Raw genomic sequence first — 19,618 nt, forward strand, 5'->3', positions numbered from 1 at the left:
CCTATCTGATTTTGGACCAAGCACATCAGGGGAGAGCGCGAACGCAGTCCCCCACTACCAGAAATTATGCAGTCGAGATTCCCACATTTGGGGAATTCGCAGGGGTCAGCACAGCCGGAGTGCAATGGCCAAGCCTCGCCCTGGGTGAACCTCCTTCTTGATCAAAGTATCTCCCCTGCCAGGTAAGTATGAGTTAAACAGGCCCCTGCAAGCGGCCCGCACCCACAGCACAAATCGCGCAGCCTAGGCCACCTCCTCGCCCCGCACGCCACCGCCTCCTGCTGGGCCCACTCTTTCACACACTCACACGCCACACTAACACTCAAAAGTGTGGGCAAAACGAGAAAACGAGCGCGCCGTTTCCTACACATCTGCAGTCGCCGTTGCGCATTCGCAGCATGTCCCGGGATGCAATTCGGCCTCATTTGCATAACTCCAGACCGGCAGATCGCCACGCAAGCTCGCGACGTGCGCCTGCCACACACCGAACAAACCTTTTCAGCAATTTCCAAAAAACGGGCCTGCTCGCCTGCCCACAAGGCTCCGTCTCTTACCTGCTCTCCAGAGCCTGCTGCCTTCTGTGCTTTTCTCTCGGCACCGCTGCAGTGCACACAACTCCTGCAGCGGGAGGGGGGGAGAAAGTTCCCACGCTCCGCCGCAGGGAAGGCTCGCTCCGTGCGCACACGTCCTTTCGATGCCAGTCCAACAAGTGCTCCGCATTAGCTGCGTCGGGGCTCCGGCGTGTCGCACCTCACCTCACCTCGCACTGCCCCCTCCTTGAATGTCTGCCGCTGGGCATGCCCCGCTCTCCTCCGCCTTATCTTATCGCGTGTGAGCACCGACAATGGCCACAATGCCGGGGAATGGCACCTGTAAAGTGTTAATTGGGGCACAGGAACAGCCCGTCTCGTCTCGGGGGGGCCGGCTTCAGAGACAATACGGCAAACACAGCGGGGCGGGGGAAGAAGACGACACCACACATGCGGGTACATTCAGCTCCGGCGGGAACGAGACATTTGTCGGTCTTTTCAAGTGCCGAGAGCCGAGCAATCCTTCACTTGTATCGTTTCTCCCCAGTGACTAGATCTGGCCCTGCGACTCTCGACTGGGCTCACCCCCGGGGCAGCCCAGCAGGTGTGAGCCTGGCCGGCACCCGGATGGGAGATTCCACCCCGGAAAAGCTCCGGTTGCTGCTGCTCCTGCAAGAGGTGTGACTGGGACCAGTAGGGAGCGCTCACCCTGCGGGCTGTGTGGCTCTCTTACGCCCCAGCCTCCTGATGGCGACACTCTGCTGCACAAACAGAGGTCAAACCGAGGTCCCGACCCTCCTTGGCCATTAGGAAACCCCAGGGCGTCTCTCAAAAAGAGACGCCGGGGGTGTCCCTCTGGTGTTAGTGCTCCCCTTTACCCATCAGTCGGGGTCTCCTCCTAATCCCCGTCTCACCTGTAACAATCAATGACGAGGCCCCCCTGTCCGTGAGATTTAGTACTCGCGCAAGAGACCGGGGGCAGAGCGCGAACGCGGTCCCCCGCCCCCCACAAAGTGCGCGCTCCGGGTCCTGCAACACAGCGGAAGGGCAGCGAGAAGGAGCCTCTTGCTCTGACGCCGCAAGGCCACAAGAGGGCGGAGGCGCCGCGCGCCCGGCCGACGTGTTGGACCGGTGCGCTTTACGTGCTGAAATAAACACGCGAAAGCCCCGAAATGTTTCCAGAGTGCTGTGCACTGGAGGTTTTTGTCTGGTGAAGACTTGCCTGGTGCTCCTCCGTGCAGATTGTTTGTCCTCCTCCAGTGCGGGACGAGTCAACACAAGGGAGCGCATTCGCCAACATCCAGGCACGCAATGCGATTTGGAAAGCAGCTCCTTTCCAAAGAGTTGCACACGAACGATCCTTCAGTCCCGCTCGGGGGGCACGGAACCCCCGCCACACACAGCTTCAAGTAGCGAGTCAGGCGCCGGGGCTTTCTCTTACGGCCACACCACCCTGAACACGCCCGATCTCGTCTGATCTCGGAAGCTAAGCAGCGTCGGGCCTGGTTAGTACTTGGATGGGAGACTGCCTGGGAATACCAGGTGCTGTAAGCTTTTGCTCTCCCGGCCAGCAGGGGTCGCCGTTGGTGCCGTAGGCTTTGGGAGGAAAACCTGCAGGATGGAAAGGTGATCTATAGCCTCATCTCTAGAGATGTTTTGTTGCTGTGGCATGTGTGTGACCCATATTCAAAAAAAAAAACCCGTCTGTAAAACGAATATCGAAGCTGCCTCTAAATCTGCAAATGAAGATGAGTCGATAAACCACTCGTTTTTCGTATAACTAGACATATATTCATTTCTTACCGATTTCATTCATTGAGCACGGATACAGTAGAGGTACAGCCATTCACTGTTTGACATGTCTGCACTGGTACAGAACCGAGCAATCAGAAAACGGGTGAAACTGTCTTTAGACTCAGCATACAGTACCGAGGCCCCCCATGACCAAATAAAGGCTAACCTCGATAATCAGCCTAAAGAACGCAGACTACAGCAAAACGACTGACTTTGAAAAGGGAATGAACGTCCGGAAGGAGTAGTGGAACTAGCTTGAGATGCTTCTCCGGACCCCTAACTAAAAGCCAGCGAGAACCAGCAGCGGCGTCCACTCCTGTCGAACCGGGATCCTTCCGCAGCCACGCAGCTCGTGGTGTCCTAACCCTCCCGTATCTGATTTTGGACCAAGCACATCAGGGGAGAGCGCGAACGCAGTCCCCCACTACCAGAAATTATGCAGTCGAGATTCCCACATTTGGGGAATTCGCAGGGGTCAGCACAGCTGGAGTGCAATGGCCGAGCCTCGCCCTGGGTGAACCTCCTTCTTGATCAAGGTATCTCCCCTGCCAGGTAAGTATGAGTTAAACAGGCCCCTGCAAGCGGCCCGCACCCACAGCACAAATCGCGCAGCCTAGGCCACCTCCTCGCCCCGCACGCCACCGCCTCCTGCTGGGCCCACTCTTTCACACACTCACACGCCACACTAACACTCAAAAGTGTGGGCAAAACGAGAAAATGAGCGCGCCGTTTCCTACACATCTGCAGTCGCCGTTGCGCATTCGCAGCATGTCCCGGGATGCAATTCGGCCTCATTTGCATAACTCCAGACCGGCAGATCGCCACGCAAGCTCGCGACGTGCGCCTGCCACACACCGAACAAACCTTTTCAGCAATTTCCAAAAAACGGGCCTGCTCGCCTGCCCACAAGGCTCCGTCTCTTACCTGCTCTCCAGATCCTGCTGCCATCTGTGCTTTTCTCTCGGCACCGCTGCAGTGCACACAACTCCTGCAGCGGGAGGGGGGGAGAATGTTCCCGCGCTCCGCCGCAGGGAAGGCTCGCTCCGTGCGCACACGTCCTTTCGATGCCAGTCCAACAAGTGCTCCGCATTAGCTGCGTCGGGGCTCCGGCGTGTCGCACCTCACCTCACCTCGCACTGCCCCCTCCTTGAATGTCTGCCGCTGGGCATGCCCCGCTCTCCTCCGCCTTATCTTATCGCGTGTGAGCACCGACAATGGCCACAATGCCGGGGAATGGCACCTGTAAAGTGTTAATTGGGGCACAGGAACAGCCCGTCTCGTCTCGGGGGGGCCGGCTTCAGAGACAATACAGCAAACACAGCGGGGCGGGGGAAGAAGACGACACCACACATGCGGGTACATTCAGCTCCGGCGGGAACGAGACATTTGTCGGTCTTTTCAAGTGCCGAGAGCTGAGCAATCCTTCACTTGTATCGTTTCTCCCCGGTGACTAGATCTGGCCCTGCGACTCTCGACTGGGCTCACCCCCGGGGCAGCCCAGCAGGTGTGAGCATGTCCGGCACCCGGATAGGAGATTCCACCCCGGAAAAGCTCCGGTTGCTGCTGCTCCTGCAAGAGGTGTGACTGGGACCAGTAGGGAGCGCTCACCCTGCGGGCTGTGTGGCTCTCTTACGCCCCAGCCTCCTGATGGCGACACTCTGCTGCACAAACAGAGGTCAAACCGAGGTCCCGACCCTCCTTGGCCATTAGGAAACCCCAGGGCGTCTCTCAAAAAGAGACGCCGGGGGTGTCCCTCTGGTGTTAGTGCTCCCCTTTACCCATCAGTCGGGGTCTCCTCCTAATCCCCGTCTCACCTGTAACAATCAATGACGAGGCCCCCCTGTCCGTGAGATTTAGTACTCGCGCAAGAGACCGGGGGCAGAGCGCGAACGCGGTCCCCCGCCCCCCACAAAGTGCGCGCTCCGGGTTCCCTCTCGGGGCCCTGCAACACAGCGGAAGGGCAGCGAGAAGGAGCCTCTTGCTCTGATGCCGCAAGGCCACAAGAGGGCGGAGGCGCCGCGCGCCCGGCCGACGTGTTGGACCGGTGCGCTTTACGTGCTGAAATAAACACGCGAAAGCCCCGAAATGTTTCCAGAGTGCTGTGCACTGGAGGTTTTTGTCTGGTGAAGACTTGCCTGGTGCTCCTCCGTGCAGATTGTTTGTCCTCCTCCAGTGCGGGACGAGTCAACACAAGGGAGCGCATTCGCCAATATCCAGGCACGCAATGCGATTTGGAAAGCAGCTCCTTTCCAAAGAGTTGCACACGAACGATCCTTCAGTCCCGCTCGGGGGGCACGGAACCCCCGCCACATACAGCTTCAAGTAGCGAGTCAGGCGCTAGGGCTTTCGCTTACGGCCACACCACCCTGAACACGCCCGATCTCGTCTGATCTCGGAAGCTAAGCAGCGTCGGGCCTGGTTAGTACTTGGATGGGAGACTGCCTGGGAATACCAGGTGCTGTAAGCTTTTGCTCTCCCGGCCAGCAGGGGTCGCCGTTGGTGCCGTAGGCTTTGGGAGGAAAACCTGCAGGATGGAAAGGTGATCTATAGCCTCATCTCTAGAGATGTTTTGTTGCTGTGGCATGTGTGTGACCCATATTCAAAAAAAAAAACCCGTCTGTAAAACGAATATCGAAGCTGCCTCTAAATCTGCAAATGAAGATGAGTCGATAAACCACTCGTTTTTCGTATAACTAGACATATATTCATTTCTTACCGATTTCATTCATTGAGCATGGATACAGTAGAGGTACAGCCATTCACTGTTTGACATGTCTGCACTGGTACAGAACCGAGCAATCAGAAAACGGGTGAAACTGTCTTTAGACTCAGCATACAGTACCGAGGCCCCCCATGACCAAATAAAGGCTAACCTCGATAATCAGCCTAAAGAACGCAGACTACAGCAAAACGACTGACTTTGAAAAGGGAATGAACGTCCGGAAGGAGTAGTGGAACTAGCTTGAGATGCTTCTCCGGACCCCTAACTAAAAGCCAGCGAGAACCAGCAGCGGCGTCCACTCCTGTCGAACCGGGATCCTTCCGCAGCCACGCAGCTCGTGGTGTCCTAACCCTCCCGTATCTGATTTTGGACCAAGCACATCAGGGGAGAGCGCGAACGCAGTCCCCCACTTCTAGAAATTATGCAGTCGAGATTCCCACATTTGGGGAATTCGCAGGGGTCAGCACAGCCGGAGTGCAATGGCCGAGCCTCGCCCTGGGTGAACCTCCTTCTTGATCAAGGTATCTCCCCTGCCAGGTAAGCATGAGTTAAACAGGCCCCTGCAAGCGGCCCGCACCCACAGCACAAATCGCGCAGCCTAGGCCACCTCCTCGCCCCGCACGCCACCGCCTCCTGCTGGGCCCACTCTTTCACACACTCACACGCCACACTAACACTCAAAAGTGTGGGCAAAACGAGAAAACGAGCGCGCCGTTTCCTACACATCTGCAGTCGCCGTTGCGCATTCGCAGCATGTCCCGGGATGCAATTCGGCCTCATTTGCATAACTCCAGACCGGCAGATCGCCACGCAAGTTCGCGACGTGCGCCTGCCACACACCGAACAAACCTTTTCAGCAATTTCCAAAAAACGGGCCTGCTCGCCTGCCCACAAGGCTCCGTCTCTTACCTGCTCTCCAGAGCCTGCTGCCTTCTGTGCTTTTCTCTCGGCACCGCTGCAGTGCACACAACTCCTGCAGCGGGAGGGGGGGAGAAAGTTCCCACGCTCCGCCGCAGGGAAGGCTCGCTCCGTGCGCACACGTCCTTTCGATGCCAGTCCAACAAGTGCTCCGCATTAGCTGCGTCGGGGCTCCGGCGTGTCGCACCTCACCTCACCTCGCCCTACCCCCTCCTTGAATGTCTGCCGCTGGGCATGCCCCGCTCTCCTCCGCCTTATCTTATCGCGTGTGAGCACCGACAATGGCCACAATGCCGGGGAATGGCACCTGTAAAGTGTTAATTGGGGCACAGGAACAGCCCGTCTCGTCTCGGGGGGGCCGGCTTCAGAGACAATACAGCAAACACAGCGGGGCGGGGGAAGAAGACGACACCACACATGCGGGTACATTCAGCTCCGGCGGGAACGAGACATTTGTCGGTCTTTTCAAGTGCCGAGAGCCGAGCAATCCTTCACTTGTATCGTTTCTCCCCGGTGACTAGATCTGGCCCTGCGACTCTCGACTGGGCTCACCCCCGGGGCAGCCCAGCAGGTGTGAGCCTGGCCGGCACCCGGATAGGAGATTCCACCCCGGAAAAGCTCCGGTTGCTGCTGCTCCTGCAAGAGGTGTGACTGGGACCAGTAGGGAGCGCTCACCCTGCGGGCTGTGTGGCTCTCTTACGCCCCAGCCTCCTGATGGCGACACTCTGCTGCACAAACAGAGGTCAAACCGAGGTCCCGACCCTCCTTGGCCATTAGGAAACCCCAGGGCGTCTCTCAAAAAGAGACGCCGGGGGTGTCCCTCTGGTGTTAGTGCTCCCCTTTACCCATCAGTCGGGGTCTCCTCCTAATCCCCGTCTCACCTGTAACAATCAATGACGAGGCCCCCCTGTCCGTGAGATTTAGTACTCGCGCAAGAGACCGGGGGCAGAGCGCGAACGCGGTCCCCCGCCCCCCACAAAGTGCGCACTCCGGGTTCCCTCTCGGGGCCCTGCAACACAGCGGAAGGGCAGCGAGAAGGAGCCTCTTGCTCTGACGCGGCAAGGCCACAAGAGGGCGGAGGCACAGCGCGCCCGGCCGACGTGTTGACCCGGTGCGCTTTACGTGCTGAAATAAACACGCGAAAGCCCCGAAATGTTTCCAGAGTGCTGTGCACTGGAGGTTTTTGTCTGGTGAAGACTTGCCTGGTGCTCCTCCGTGCAGATTGTTTGTCCTCCTCCAGTGCGGGATGAGCCAACACAAGGGAGCGCATTCGCCAACATCCAGGCACGCAATGCGATTTGGAAAGCAGCTCCTTTCCAAAGAGTTGCACACGAACGATCCTTCAGTCCCGCTCGGGGGGCACGGAACCCCCGCCACACACAGCTTCAAGTAACGAGTCAGGCGCTGGGGCTTTCGCTTACGGCCACACCACCCTGAACACGCCCGATCTCATCTGATCTCGGAAGCTAAGCAGCGTTGGGCCTGGTTAGTACTTGGATGGGAGACTGCCTGGGAATACCAGGTGCTGTAAGCTTTTGCTCTCCCGGCCAGCAGGGGTCGCCGTTGGTGCCGTAGGCTTTGGGAGGAAAACCTGCAGGATGGAAAGGTGATCTATAGCCTCATCTCTAGAGATGTTTTGTTGCTGTGGCATGTGTGTGACCCATATTAAAAAAAAAACCCGTCTGTAAAACGAATATCGAAGCTGCCTCTAAATCTGCAAATGAAGATGAGTTGATAAACCACTCGTTTTTCGTATAACTAGACATATATTCATTTGTTACCGATTTCATTCATTGAGCACGGATACAATAGAGGTACAGCCATTCACTGTTTGACATGTCTGCACTGGTACAGAACCGAGCAATCAGAAAACGGGTGAAACTGTCTTTAGACTCAGCATACAGTAACCACTCGGCCACCTCGTCTAGGAAACTGGGCTGTCCTGACATGGGTTGGCGCACTCCAGTTGATCTTTTTCTTTTTTTTCCCTCATACTCGAGGGTCATTTTCCTGTTCCACATGCGATTTCAACATTTTCCTTGGGAGATGTCAAGCCAGCAAGCCACTGCTGTGGTTCAGTGGCCAGTGTGGAGTTCAGTGGCCCTGTTGTACACAGAAAGCACATTGAGCTCCTTGGACATGAAAAGTTCCAGATAAAAGCCATTTGTCATCCTTTCTCTTGGTGTCGATGTTGCTATTGTATGTAAAGGTGGCAACTTGCTCAGCGAGCAGGCGGAGCACACACCGAATGCAGATGTGTCTGAGTGGTGTGTCCAAGTGGCTGCAAAAGGACAGCACTCCCAGGGCGCCGTGGCTTAGTTGGTTAAGGCGCCTGTCTAGTAAACAGAAAATCCTGGGTCCGAATCCCAGCGGTGCCTTTTTTTGTTCTGTGTTCTCGAACAGAACTGGTCATTATGGACAACCGCATACGTCTAGACTTTATTAAATGCAAGTATTCATTTCCTGTCTTGAACGACTTGTTTTTCTTAAAATGGATGCAACTTGCAAAACATGAAATACAAACCTCGCTAATCAGCGCTCGCGGCTGGCAAAAAAAAAAGAAGTCAGCAATGTTTTTTTCTTTAACCTTAAGCCTGCTAATGGAGAAGAACCTAGTCGCCACATCACATACATCCGTTTCAACGATAAGAAGGTAACAACTATCCTCACTCCAGAGTAAATCTCACGTTGAGGGCATATTTTTTTCCACTTTACCATGAGTCGGGCTCAGCTGCACAGAGGCGAGAGCAGAGCAATGAGGTCAGGGGGATAGGGGAGTCACACGCTGGCGGTTTGAACACGAAGATCACTGAGGGATCCACAGTATGTGGACCCTCCGTGCGCCATCATTCCACACTCCAGACTCTGAATCCTGCCATCTGAGTTAAGATCTCGGCGGAACCTGAGGCGCAGTTCTTTCTTAAAACGTAATCTGGTGAGCATTTCTAGAATCGTAATTGTATAGATGCAGCCTTTAATATGTTGCTAGGTTAAAATTTATGACTTCTTGAACTTCAGTAGGCAACTGCCCTCTTGATTTCGGATTTAATTTCTTTATTACAGGGGCGCTTTTATGATGACAGAGTCAAGTTCAGGTACTTTGCTTGATGGAGGAAGCTCATTTCGGACTCTGTGATCTTCTCACCTGGAAAGGTCCTCTGTACTACTACAAGAGAGAAGTAGAGTCTGGAGGAAGGGACAATTTTATGATGCTTTGGAAGGTAATGTTTTTTTTTTCTTTGAAATCGAAATGAATCAGAATATCAGTGCAAAAGACAAACTCTTGGTTTGGTTTAAAGAGATATGGTTTTAAAACAGACAAAATGTAGAAAACAGGTGTTTCTCACTTTTGGAAAAGAATGGACCGGGGGTAATATTTTACTAGTTGCAGTGCTAAGCTCACTGGGTTACAGCCCTGCAGTGTCACACGAGGGCCAGTGGTGCAATGGATAATGTGTCTGACTATGGATTAGGAGTTTGGAGGTTCGACTCCTGCCTGGCGCTGGTTGTTTTTAAACACATCAGCCTACTCCCTAAGTAGTCTGTGCTACTTACTGCATTGTAATCGTACCCAGTAAGAGATTTCCTTCATGTAAATGAACTGCACCTGACAGCTTTAGAAAAACACCTGGGCTCAGTACGGTGCTGAGAGCTCAAGTTGTGTATAATGTAATAATTTAAGTAGAATAGATTCTAATAATATAATGATCCAGTGTGTTGCACTACTTCACTGCTTCACTGCTCTATGCCGTCTGGAAATAAATCCTCAGACAACTTACTGCCCTGGGCATGTACCAATAAATTACAGGAGCACATCTATATATCACTGTGTTGAAGCAGGAGACACAATCACTGCAAATACATCCTAAATACAGTGTTCCAGCACCTTTACCTCATCCAGAACGTATCATTTCTTGAAAGGAATTGCTGTCCGAATGCACATCTGAATCCCAAACAGAATCTCTAGTAAAATACGATCATTTGTGAAACAGGTAAATGTCTCAGGGGCCCATTCCTCATTCTCAAGACACATGTATGCAGTACGTACATCATGCATTGAGCAATAGGGATTAAAGACACCACAGGTAAGGTTAGAAGACATTCTGACTATATTCTAAAATATTGGACTCATATTCTTATGATGGCAGACATGATGCTGTGTTTAAAACCGGGGTTAATGGACATTATATGACTGTCAATTCTGTTTTGTTTTGGAGACTCTTGGCTGCCTATGTGGTACAGTGCAGCGTGAAGAAAACATTTTCCAAAACTGTGTCAGCTCAAAAGTTGTAAGAAAATCTTTCCAGCTGCTTTAACTCTCTTCATTTTTGTCATTTAATTGTCTGTCGGCACTATGTAGCAGCGTTGCATGACAACCCATCTCACCACGGAAAGGAACCTAACAGCTTTTGTAAGAGAGGAGAAAAGGACCTGGCCTGTACGGGACTCGAACCCACAACCTTGGTGTTATTAGCTCTAACCAACTGAGCTAACCAGCCTCACGACAGCAATCCTCTCTGTGCTGCAAAAAATCGAACTCAGGGAATTTCTTTTGCCCTCCTTTGAATTGAAAGCCGTGTAATTCAGTGTACGGGCTTTCTCGTGCAGTTTTATGGTTCTTGTAACCCAAATCCTACACTGGCGTGAAGTGCCCCCCCATTTCACAGCATTTTTCAGCTGATTTAAAATGTACCTAAAGGAGAAGCATTATTGAAGACCATCAATTACCAAGAGCTTTTGTCAAAGGTTTTGGTGGTCATTTTTAATGACCACAGAGCGCTGTGACCTCGGTTTTATATCTCATCCAAGAGACAGCGCCCTTTTACAACACAGCGTCTCCGTCACTATGCTGGGGCATTGGGACCCACACAGACCTCAGGGTGAGCGCCCCCCCGCCGGCACCATTAACACCGCTTCCAGCTGGAAACTTTGTTTTTCCCTGTAGCTCACCCTTATCCGGGTACTGACCTGGCTCACACCTGCTTAGCTTCAGTGGGTTTTCAGTTGCGAGTTGCAAGGGGATGCAAGTGATGGAGCAGCTCGCTGCAAAAGCCACTGCTTTGGCTGGGAATTGAACCAGAGCCTCCCGCGTGGGAAGCGAGAATTTTACCACTAAACCAACAATGCTCAGTGCCCGGGCCTTCAAAAAAGACGCTTTTTTGGTGCTCTGTTAAAAAAGCGTCGACATTACCTCTTTCAAAAGGCTTCACTTTCCTAGTCACATTCCAAGGCTCATTGAACCCGGGCTGTTTCCTCCAGCGGTATAGTATTGCAGTTAGACAGCACGATGCCTGCAAGACTATGTCACGCACTGACGAGACTGTCAAAAATTGCTTTCGACGATTGTATTGCAAACCGGCGGAAGCGGGGTATTGGGAAAAGTTTTCAACTAGCAATAATCGCGCCTCGGCTAAACCTCACAGGCTACGATACTGCCACTGCGCAAAGCTGACGGTTGCCAGGCAACCGCGGGGATCCTATGGAAATCGTTATCAATCGTCTCATGGCATGTTGTTGCTATAACGCTTCATATTTGTCGTCTTCTTCTTCTTCTAGCTTGAGGTTTTGAAGAATTTCATGACAGACAAGGGCTCCGTCGGGAACAAAGGGCGTTGTGAGAAAACCGTTGCTTATTTTCAGCAGCAGAAATACAACCCTTTAAATACAAGATGACAGAACAATGACGAAGGGCATGCCGGGAGGAACTCATGCACTACAGAGGAAAGGGGGCGGGAACGTACAGTTCACATTCAAGCCACAAGTACTCTTCTCGGATGTTGCATAAACAAATCCTAACGTCCTGAAAGCATTGCAGCATGTTTGTGTCCCACTTCCCGTGGCTGCAGGACGACTGACACGAACGGACAAACACAATTTGTGGCGTTTAGCGTGACATAGTCTTGCAGGCATCGTGCTGTCTCACTGCAATACTATACCGCTGGAGGAAACAGCCCGGGTTCGATGAGCCTTGGAATGTGACTAGGAAAGTGAAGCCTTTTGAAAGAGGTAAAGCACTGCACAACGGAAGTGAGGGAGAATCTTACAGGGGATTCTGAGCGGTGTCTGCATACACGCAGCCCGATACGGGTGCTGAAAGCTTGAGCTACTCTCAATGTCATGCTGCCTTTCCTCGGAGTAAATCTGTTACATTGAAAGAATGCTTCTCGCAGGTTCAAAAAGGGAGGTCCCTTGTTAATTGGAGAAATCAATGATTTCGAATGAATTCTGTATGCGTTAAAAGACAGCTATACACAGAAAACATGCAGGACACTGCTCATGATGTTTCCCGAGCCGAAACACAGTGCGTTTTTCCAAGCCATCTGACAAAGCCCGCCCACTGAAAACTGCAGCAGATCGTGTAAAGACGTTCAACTTTGTAACTACTGCACGCACAGGAAGCAGAATAAATTCCTCTTTTCAAACTGTCAAAGGTTTGCTTTGCGAACGCTGCAGGACATCGCACAATCTCTTTTGAACGGGGACAAACGATTTCTTATGGGGCGCAGTAAGACAAGTACAGACAATTAAAAAGCTCCACTCATGCCGACGATGCAGCATGAAGAAGCGCAACCTAACGTTTGACAGACAAAAGCCGGGCGCCCTACGAGCAATATGAAATCAAACTGACAGCACATGGCGTTTCGCGCTGACTCAAAAGTGATCTCGACAGACGCTGTTCTCTGCATAACGCTGAAAGAGCTAAAGAGCGTTTCTGTTGAGACGTAAGAAGCTTGTTTCTTTCTACCATGATGTTACCATGACAAAATCTGTCTTTAAACACCTTGCTCAGTCTCTGACGAGACTGTCGAAAATTGTTTTCGCCGATTGTATTGCAAACAGGCGGAAGCGGGGTATTGGGAAAAGTTTTCAACTAGCAATAATCGCGCCTCGGCTATACCTCACAGGCTACGATACTGCCACTGCGCAAAGCTGACGGTTGCCAGGCAACCGCGGGGATCCTATGGAAATCGTTATCAATCGTCTCATGGCATGTCGTTGCTGTAACGCTTCATATTTGCGGCCGGACACTTCCCGCCCCCCAAAGAAAAGAGCGCCAATCAGACAGGCGGAGACCGAGGACTCACAGAGCAGACGGCCACAGTCGCCATAATAAGAGCGATTGTGAGCGATTTTGTTTTCTCTCTTTGACCAGCCCAGCTGCGCCCCACCCGAAGGCAGGGAAGCACAAAAATTGTATGGAACTCATTCATGCTCCTCTCCATGGAAATCTTTAGTAAAAGGCAAAAGATTTGTACGAGATGAAGAGAAACCAGAGTGCGTGGCAGCACAGCTGCAGGAGCCCAGGCCGCCTTCAAAGCCTCTGCCCTGCCGGTCGTGGTTGGCAATGCACCTGGCCTTACAAACGAGCCAGTGGGGCCCGTTCAGCTCCGGGCTCATCGCCTGCGGCTCTCGGCTTACCTGGCAGGGGAGATACCTTGATCAGCCTGTAGTTAGAGTAGTTGGATTGTTTTCTTGTTTTGTGGAAGCAGTGTTTGTTTTGCAGTTTGAGATGGCAACCTTTGGATCCCGCAAGAATGCTGTACGTTTTGAGCTTTTGGATGACCTCTTCATGGATCGTATGCAGTTCAGCAGAAAAGTGTTACAGAAGGAACTTGGCTTTGAACCTCGGCACTTGGATTTCATTTTCGCTCTCCCAGGTCAGAAAGCATTTGAGGTTGTTTTTGCTACCTATTCTCTGTTTGAACAATGTGTGGATGTGTTTGAGGCAAAAAAAGGGAAAGTTCCTGCCCTTGAGAAGATCAACTTGCAGCCTCTGACACAGAGAGAGAGGAAAACGGTGCATGTTGTTATGTTCTCGGAACTGGCAAAGACGGAGGACATTCACACCTGGCTTAAGCAGTACTGCACCGTCCACCATGGAACTGAGGTTAGAGATGTTGACGGTATAAAAACAGGAGCAAGGAAATTCGAGGTTCGCTTGCTACCGGACAATGTAAATGGAGGCTTAAGGCACCTGCCCTCTACAATCCGGCTGGGCGCCTGCAATGGCTATGTTTTTTATGTGGGACAACCAAAGGTGTGTCGGCGCTGTGGTGCTGTGGGACACCTGGCATCGTCCTGCACTGTGAAATGCTGCAAGACCTGTGGCAAACAGGGACATTTAGCCTCTGACTGTTCAATGCTGCCAAAGTGCAATTTATGTGGTTCGGAAGGACACGTTTTTAAGAACTGCCCTCACGCCTACGCCAATAAACTCAAAATGAGAAAGGATGAGGCAGTGCTTGTTTCAGCCAAACCAGCCCGAAAAGCCAAAGCAAACAACAAGTCAAACAAAGAACCCTTGTTGGACAAAGACTCTCAGCCTCCAGCCAGGATCAGTCCTGCTGTGGCTCCGGGGCCGGTGGAAGAGAAATCCACTACGCTCCCACAACCGCAGACTGCACCAGACAAGCACGAGGGTTTGAAAACCCCCGAGAACAGCGAGGACCCCTCCCCCACTCCTGCTCCTCAGAACGAGGGCCAGTGTGGGGCCCCCCGGTGGAGCGGGTCCAGCGAGGATACCCAGGATTCAGAGGAGCTGCTTTTCTCAGACTCTGCAAGTGCTACAGATGCCCTCCTCTCCTCCATCCAGTCCATCACGGAGGATCTGCAGCAGCTGGTGGGTGAGGGGGAAGAGGAGACTGGTGCATCGGCTGCACCCCTTTCCCCTCAGTGCTCCCAGGAGCTGGACTTGAGGAAAAGGAAAAATGACTCTGTTTTCTCCCCGAGCGAGGAGGAAGGAGAGCATGGCGATGGGGACAGCTGGAACCCCTCCACCCCTCCCTCTACCCCCTTCCTTGAAATGGACTCCGTGAATGCTTTTACTGCTGCCACCCTGATGAAGGCTCATTCAGAGGATGGCTGGCAGGAAATTGGTAAGAAGAAAAAGAAAAAGAAGAAGGTAACAGGTGAGACCGAAGAGAAATGTGTTTTGTAAAGACTGGTTCCACTTTCTTATGTAATATGGATCTAAACATAATATCTCTTAACACCAGAGGTATCAATGACAGAGTTAAATGCCAGTCTGTCTTTGATTACCTCCAGCAGAGAGAGGGAGATGTGTTGATGTTGCAGGAGTGTGCTTTAGCCTATCAAGAGAGGTATAAAACCTTTGAAGATAGGTGGGATAAAGGGCCTTCTGTTTGGTCAGGGGACAATAACAACAGAGCCTCTGGCGTGGCCATTCTTTTCAAAGGATGGGCTTTCAAATTGAAAAGTATTCAGAGGGTCATAGATGGCAGGTTGCTTTGTGTGGATGTGGAATGGGGGACCGTTAACCTGCGGCTAATCAATGTGTATTGTCCTACTGACGTGGGAGGAAGGGTGGAGCTACTCAAGGCACTCTCCCCCCTATTGTTATGTAGCACAGACGTGATAGTGGGAAGGGATTTTAATTGTATCTTAGAGCACACAGACAGGCAGTCTAGCTCGCCGATAAAATTGGATTCCAGCTCACTGGCCCTGCAAAACTTAGTTCAAGACTTTAAACTCTCAGACACATATAGATGTATATATCCCACAACAGCAGGATACATGGTCAGGGAGGAATAGCAGCTCCAGAATTGACTATTGCTTTGTCTCAGAGAGAGTGAAAGTTGTTGGGGTCACTCTTCAGCCTGTCTTCTTCTCAGATCATCAGGCTTTAGGGTGTAGAGTGGAACTCCAGGGCGGGACTGTCTTTGGCCCAGGCCTCTGGAAACTCAACACAAAGCTGCTAGAGAACGAGGGGGTAGTATCCCGCTACAAGGAGAAACTATCACAGTGGCTGTCCTTGCAGTGTCTGTACGGGTCAGTAGGAGAGTGGTGGGAGGAGGTGAAGGTGAGGACAAAGGCCTTTTTCATGGCTGAGGGAAGGAAGGCTGCTGCCAGACGGAGAGGAGTGCTAGCCAGGAAACAGAGGCAGCTGCAGCGTCTCTACACGATGCTGCACAGTGGCTTCGATGTGCTCGAGGATATCACCCTTTTAAAAAAGGACATCGGGAGCATAGCCGAAGAAAGTAGTCGAGGAGTGCTGTTAAGAAGCAGAGTGCAGTTCTTGGAAGAAAATGAAAAGTGTACTCGCTTCTTTTTCAGGAAAGTGGTGGGCTCCAAGTCTGTCATGGAAAGTGTAGTTGATGAGGAGGGACGAGAGAGAACAGAGCCGAGTGCTATCCTCTCCTGCACCGAGGCCTTCTACTCAAGACTGTACAGCTCTACAGAGGTAAAGGATAAAGAAATTCTTTTTTTTACCTCAAAGCTAGCAAACGTTTTGAGTGAAGAAGATAGGGAAGTACTTGAGAGGGATTTGACAGTAGAAGAGCTGAGACAGGCTATGGAGAGCTTACAGAAGGGGAAAACTCCGGGTGCTGACGGGCTCCCTAAAGAATTTTACTGCACCTTTTGGGATCTGCTTCAGGATCCGCTACTGCTCCTATTCGAGGAAAGCTATAAGACAGAATTGCTGCCTGACTCCTTAAGAGAAGGCACTATCTCTCTCCTGTTTAAGAAAGGAGCAAAGAATGACATAAAGAACTGGAGACCCCTCAGCCTGTTAGGCGTGGACACTAAGATCCTGTCCAAAGCCCTTTTCCTGCGCCTACAAAATGTAGTGGCCTCACTGGTAGGGAAAGAACAGACTTGTGGGATAGCAGGATGCCTGATGAGCGACAACCTGGCCTTGTTGAGGGATGTCTGTCTGTACTCAGAGGATCGCTCCCTCCCTCTGTGCATTTTAGGTGTAGACCTAGAAAAGGCCTTTGACCGCCTAAACCGGCAGTACTTAACATCGGTACTTGAGCACATGAAGTTTGGCCCCATCATGAGAAAGTGGATTAACCTGCTGTACACAGGTAGCAACAGCAGAGTAATGGTTAATGGCAATAGATCACGCCCCTTTGAAGTCTGTTCAGGGGTGAGGCAGGGCTGCCCATTATCCCCCTTGTTATTCGTTTTGGCTATGGAGCCCTTAGCCTGTGCCTTGCGCCAGGATCAGGCCATTAATGGGATACCAGTGCCTGGAAGTGGGGGAGGAGAGGTAAAGACATCTCTATACATGGATGACTTCACCCTGCTCCTCTCTGACAATGCCTTAATTAGCAGAGCTCTGCAGTGTTGTGAGCGTTTCTCTTTGGCTTCCTCCGCAAAAATTAACAAATCTAAGAGTGAGATTTTTTATCAGAACTGGAGGGAGCCAAAAGAAGGACATGATCTCAGGCTGCAAGAGAAGAGAATTAAGGTCCTGGGGGTGTATTTTGGAGAAGAGATGGGAACAGTAAATTGGCAGAACAAATTGCCAATCTTAAACAAAAAACTGATGCAATGGAAGGACCGAGACCTCACCATGACAGGGAAGGTGCTGGTCATCAAAGCCGAGCTCTTGCCTGTCTTGAAGTTTCTGGCTTCTACCTTCCCAATCCCACACCGTGTTGCGGCGGTGCTGAGGAGATTGATGTTTCAATTTCTATGGGGTGGGAAGCAGGAAAGACTCAGAAGGGAAATAATGTACAGGCCGCTACCCTCAGGGGGGAAGTCTGTCCCAGATATTGCTACGAAGCTGCTGTGCATTTTCCTGGCCTCTGTGCTGAGAGGCTTTGCAACAGCACCTGCAGCGCGTACCTGGACTTATTTTTCCAGGCTCTGGGTAGGTAAGGAGGTGTTCAGAGCGTGGGGTGTCAGACCCAAGCTGGACGTCCCACTCTCTGACACATGCCCTGCAATTTATGGGACAGTTAAAAGTTTTCTAAGATCTCACCCAATTGGCCATATTCCCCTCCGAGATGTCCAGTTCAAAAACTGGAAGATTTCATTGCACCCCAGAACAACAGGCAGACCCCTGTGGGCATTTTAACATCAGCCCAAACAAGGAAGGTGTGGAAACACACATCCTCTAAGTTTCTGTGCAACATTCACAGAGATTTTGCCTGGAGTGTCGTCCACCAGTTCATACCGGTACGAACTTTCTTGTTCCGTAGGGGCCTCACCCCCATACCTCGCTGCGTTAGGGTGGGCTGCGGCGAGGAGGAGACTGTGACCCATCTCCTGTGGTCCTGCTTTTTTGCTAAGGCCTTCTGGGCACAGTTTGAAGATTGGTTGCAGGCTCTCTCGCCCCAATTTACCCTGACCGCTGCTTTCGTCATATACGGCATCTCTCCTGTCAAACTTCCTCCTGACATGTTTGACAGGATCTGGGCCGTGGTGAACAGTGGGAAAGACGCCCTGTGGAGAGTGAGGAACATGGGGCTGTTCAAAGGCATAGAGGTCCCATTCAAGGCAGCAGGTAGCCTGGCCCTGTTCATCACCTGAGAGAACTATTACCTCAGAGATCTGTGGAGAGAAGGGAGGGAGGAAGCAGAAAATCTGTGGGAAATAGAGAGCATAGGTCAATATCTCAAGAAACTTTGAAAAACATTATCATGTTTAAGTAAAGAATGTGATTTGCACCAGAAAAAAAGAAAATTGTTGCTATGTAACTGTTACCGTGTCAAAATGTAATGAGATGTGATCATATATACTGTTTTAAGTATGTATATTAATGTAAAGCTTTCTGATTTGTGATGTCCTGTATTTTTTTGTGAAAAGAAAATCAAGTTCTTAAAAATCGAAATCGGTTCACCCAGGGCGAGGCTCGGCCATTGCACTCCGGCTGTGCTGACCCCTGCGAATTCCCCAAATGTGGGAATCTCGACTGCATAATTTCTGGTAGTGGGGGACTGCGTTCGCGCTCTCCCCTGATGTGCTTGGTCCAAAATCAGATACGGGAGGGTTAGGACACCACGAACTGCGTGGCTGCGGAAGGATCCCGGTTCGAAAGGAGTCGACGCCGCTGCTGGTTCTCGGTGGCTTTTAGTTAGGGGTCCGGAAAAACATCTCAAGCTAGTTCCACTACTCCTTCCGGAGGTTCATTCCCTTTTCAAAGTCAGTCGTTTTGCTGTAGTCTGCGTTCTTTAGGCTGATTATCGAGGTTAGCCTTTATTTGGTCATGGGGGGCCTCGGTACTGTATGCTGAGTCTAAAGACAGTTTCACCCGTTTTCTGATTGCTAGGTTCTGTAGGTTCTGTACCAGACATGTCAAACAGTGAATTGCTGTACCTCTATTGTATCCGTGCTCAATGAATGAAATCAGTAACAAATGAAAATATGTCTAGTTATACGAAAAACAAGTGGTTTATCGACTTATCTTCATTTGCAGATTTAGAGGCAGCTTCGATATTCGTTTTACAAACTGTTTTTTTTTAATATGGGTCACACACATGCCACAGCAACAAAACATCTCTAGAGATGAGGCTATAGATCACCTTTCCATCCTGCAGGTTTTCCTCCCAAAGCCTGCGGCACCAACGTATGCTATTGCAGACACCAACGTAGCCTAGATAGAAAACCGAAATAGCCGTGGGTTTGCTTGCTGGTCTGAAGGATCTCTCTTCGAATCTCTATCATTTGTCAATGGAAGTAAAAGGCGCTGCAATCTCATACGTTCAGAATCAAACCCGCAGCTGTTGTTCGACTTTATTTCTTGACTAATTACAACTGAGTGTCGCATGAGCAGTTACATAAACTTGTCTGGTATATTTGAACACAAATGCCGTTCTTCAATTAAAACTAACAGTACATTGTCAGGGACATTCAGTTCTATACAAACAAGAGACAGACAAGAGAATATTTCTACCGTTCATGT

The 19,618-nt window shown here is 51.3% G+C and overlaps 10 non-coding genes across 10 annotated transcripts; 4 read left to right on the top strand and 6 right to left on the bottom strand.

Moving 5' to 3' along the window:
• Positions 1–26: 26 nt before the first annotated feature.
• Positions 27–190, bottom strand: LOC138226029 (U1 spliceosomal RNA). The gene has a single exon (XR_011184353.1). It is a non-coding gene; the product is annotated as a U1 spliceosomal RNA (small nuclear RNA).
• A 1,775-nt stretch (positions 191–1,965) lies between these two features.
• On the top strand, positions 1,966–2,084 carry LOC138226011 (5S ribosomal RNA). The gene has a single exon (XR_011184338.1). It is a non-coding gene; the product is annotated as a 5S ribosomal RNA (ribosomal RNA).
• A 636-nt stretch (positions 2,085–2,720) lies between these two features.
• On the bottom strand, positions 2,721–2,884 carry LOC138226031 (U1 spliceosomal RNA). Its single transcript, XR_011184355.1, has one exon. It is a non-coding gene; the product is annotated as a U1 spliceosomal RNA (small nuclear RNA).
• Positions 2,885–4,672: 1,788 nt separating this feature from the next.
• On the top strand, positions 4,673–4,791 carry LOC138226004 (5S ribosomal RNA). The gene has a single exon (XR_011184333.1). It is a non-coding gene; the product is annotated as a 5S ribosomal RNA (ribosomal RNA).
• Positions 4,792–5,427: 636 nt separating this feature from the next.
• LOC138226034 (U1 spliceosomal RNA) lies at positions 5,428–5,591 on the bottom strand. Its single transcript, XR_011184359.1, has one exon. It is a non-coding gene; the product is annotated as a U1 spliceosomal RNA (small nuclear RNA).
• Positions 5,592–7,379: 1,788 nt separating this feature from the next.
• Positions 7,380–7,498, top strand: LOC138226039 (5S ribosomal RNA). Its single transcript, XR_011184364.1, has one exon. It is a non-coding gene; the product is annotated as a 5S ribosomal RNA (ribosomal RNA).
• Positions 7,499–11,272: 3,774 nt separating this feature from the next.
• Positions 11,273–11,414, bottom strand: LOC138225991 (U4 spliceosomal RNA). Its single transcript, XR_011184320.1, has one exon. It is a non-coding gene; the product is annotated as a U4 spliceosomal RNA (small nuclear RNA).
• Positions 11,415–12,754: 1,340 nt separating this feature from the next.
• LOC138225994 (U4 spliceosomal RNA) lies at positions 12,755–12,896 on the bottom strand. The gene has a single exon (XR_011184323.1). It is a non-coding gene; the product is annotated as a U4 spliceosomal RNA (small nuclear RNA).
• A 230-nt stretch (positions 12,897–13,126) lies between these two features.
• Positions 13,127–13,243, bottom strand: LOC138225999 (U5 spliceosomal RNA). The gene has a single exon (XR_011184327.1). It is a non-coding gene; the product is annotated as a U5 spliceosomal RNA (small nuclear RNA).
• Positions 13,244–18,504: 5,261 nt separating this feature from the next.
• On the top strand, positions 18,505–18,674 carry LOC138226042 (U1 spliceosomal RNA). Its single transcript, XR_011184366.1, has one exon. It is a non-coding gene; the product is annotated as a U1 spliceosomal RNA (small nuclear RNA).
• Positions 18,675–19,618: the final 944 nt, after the last annotated feature.

Source organism: Lepisosteus oculatus, unplaced genomic scaffold (genome assembly GCF_040954835.1).
Source record: "Lepisosteus oculatus isolate fLepOcu1 unplaced genomic scaffold, fLepOcu1.hap2 HAP2_SCAFFOLD_111, whole genome shotgun sequence".
NCBI classification, from domain to species: domain Eukaryota; kingdom Metazoa; phylum Chordata; class Actinopteri; order Semionotiformes; family Lepisosteidae; genus Lepisosteus; species Lepisosteus oculatus.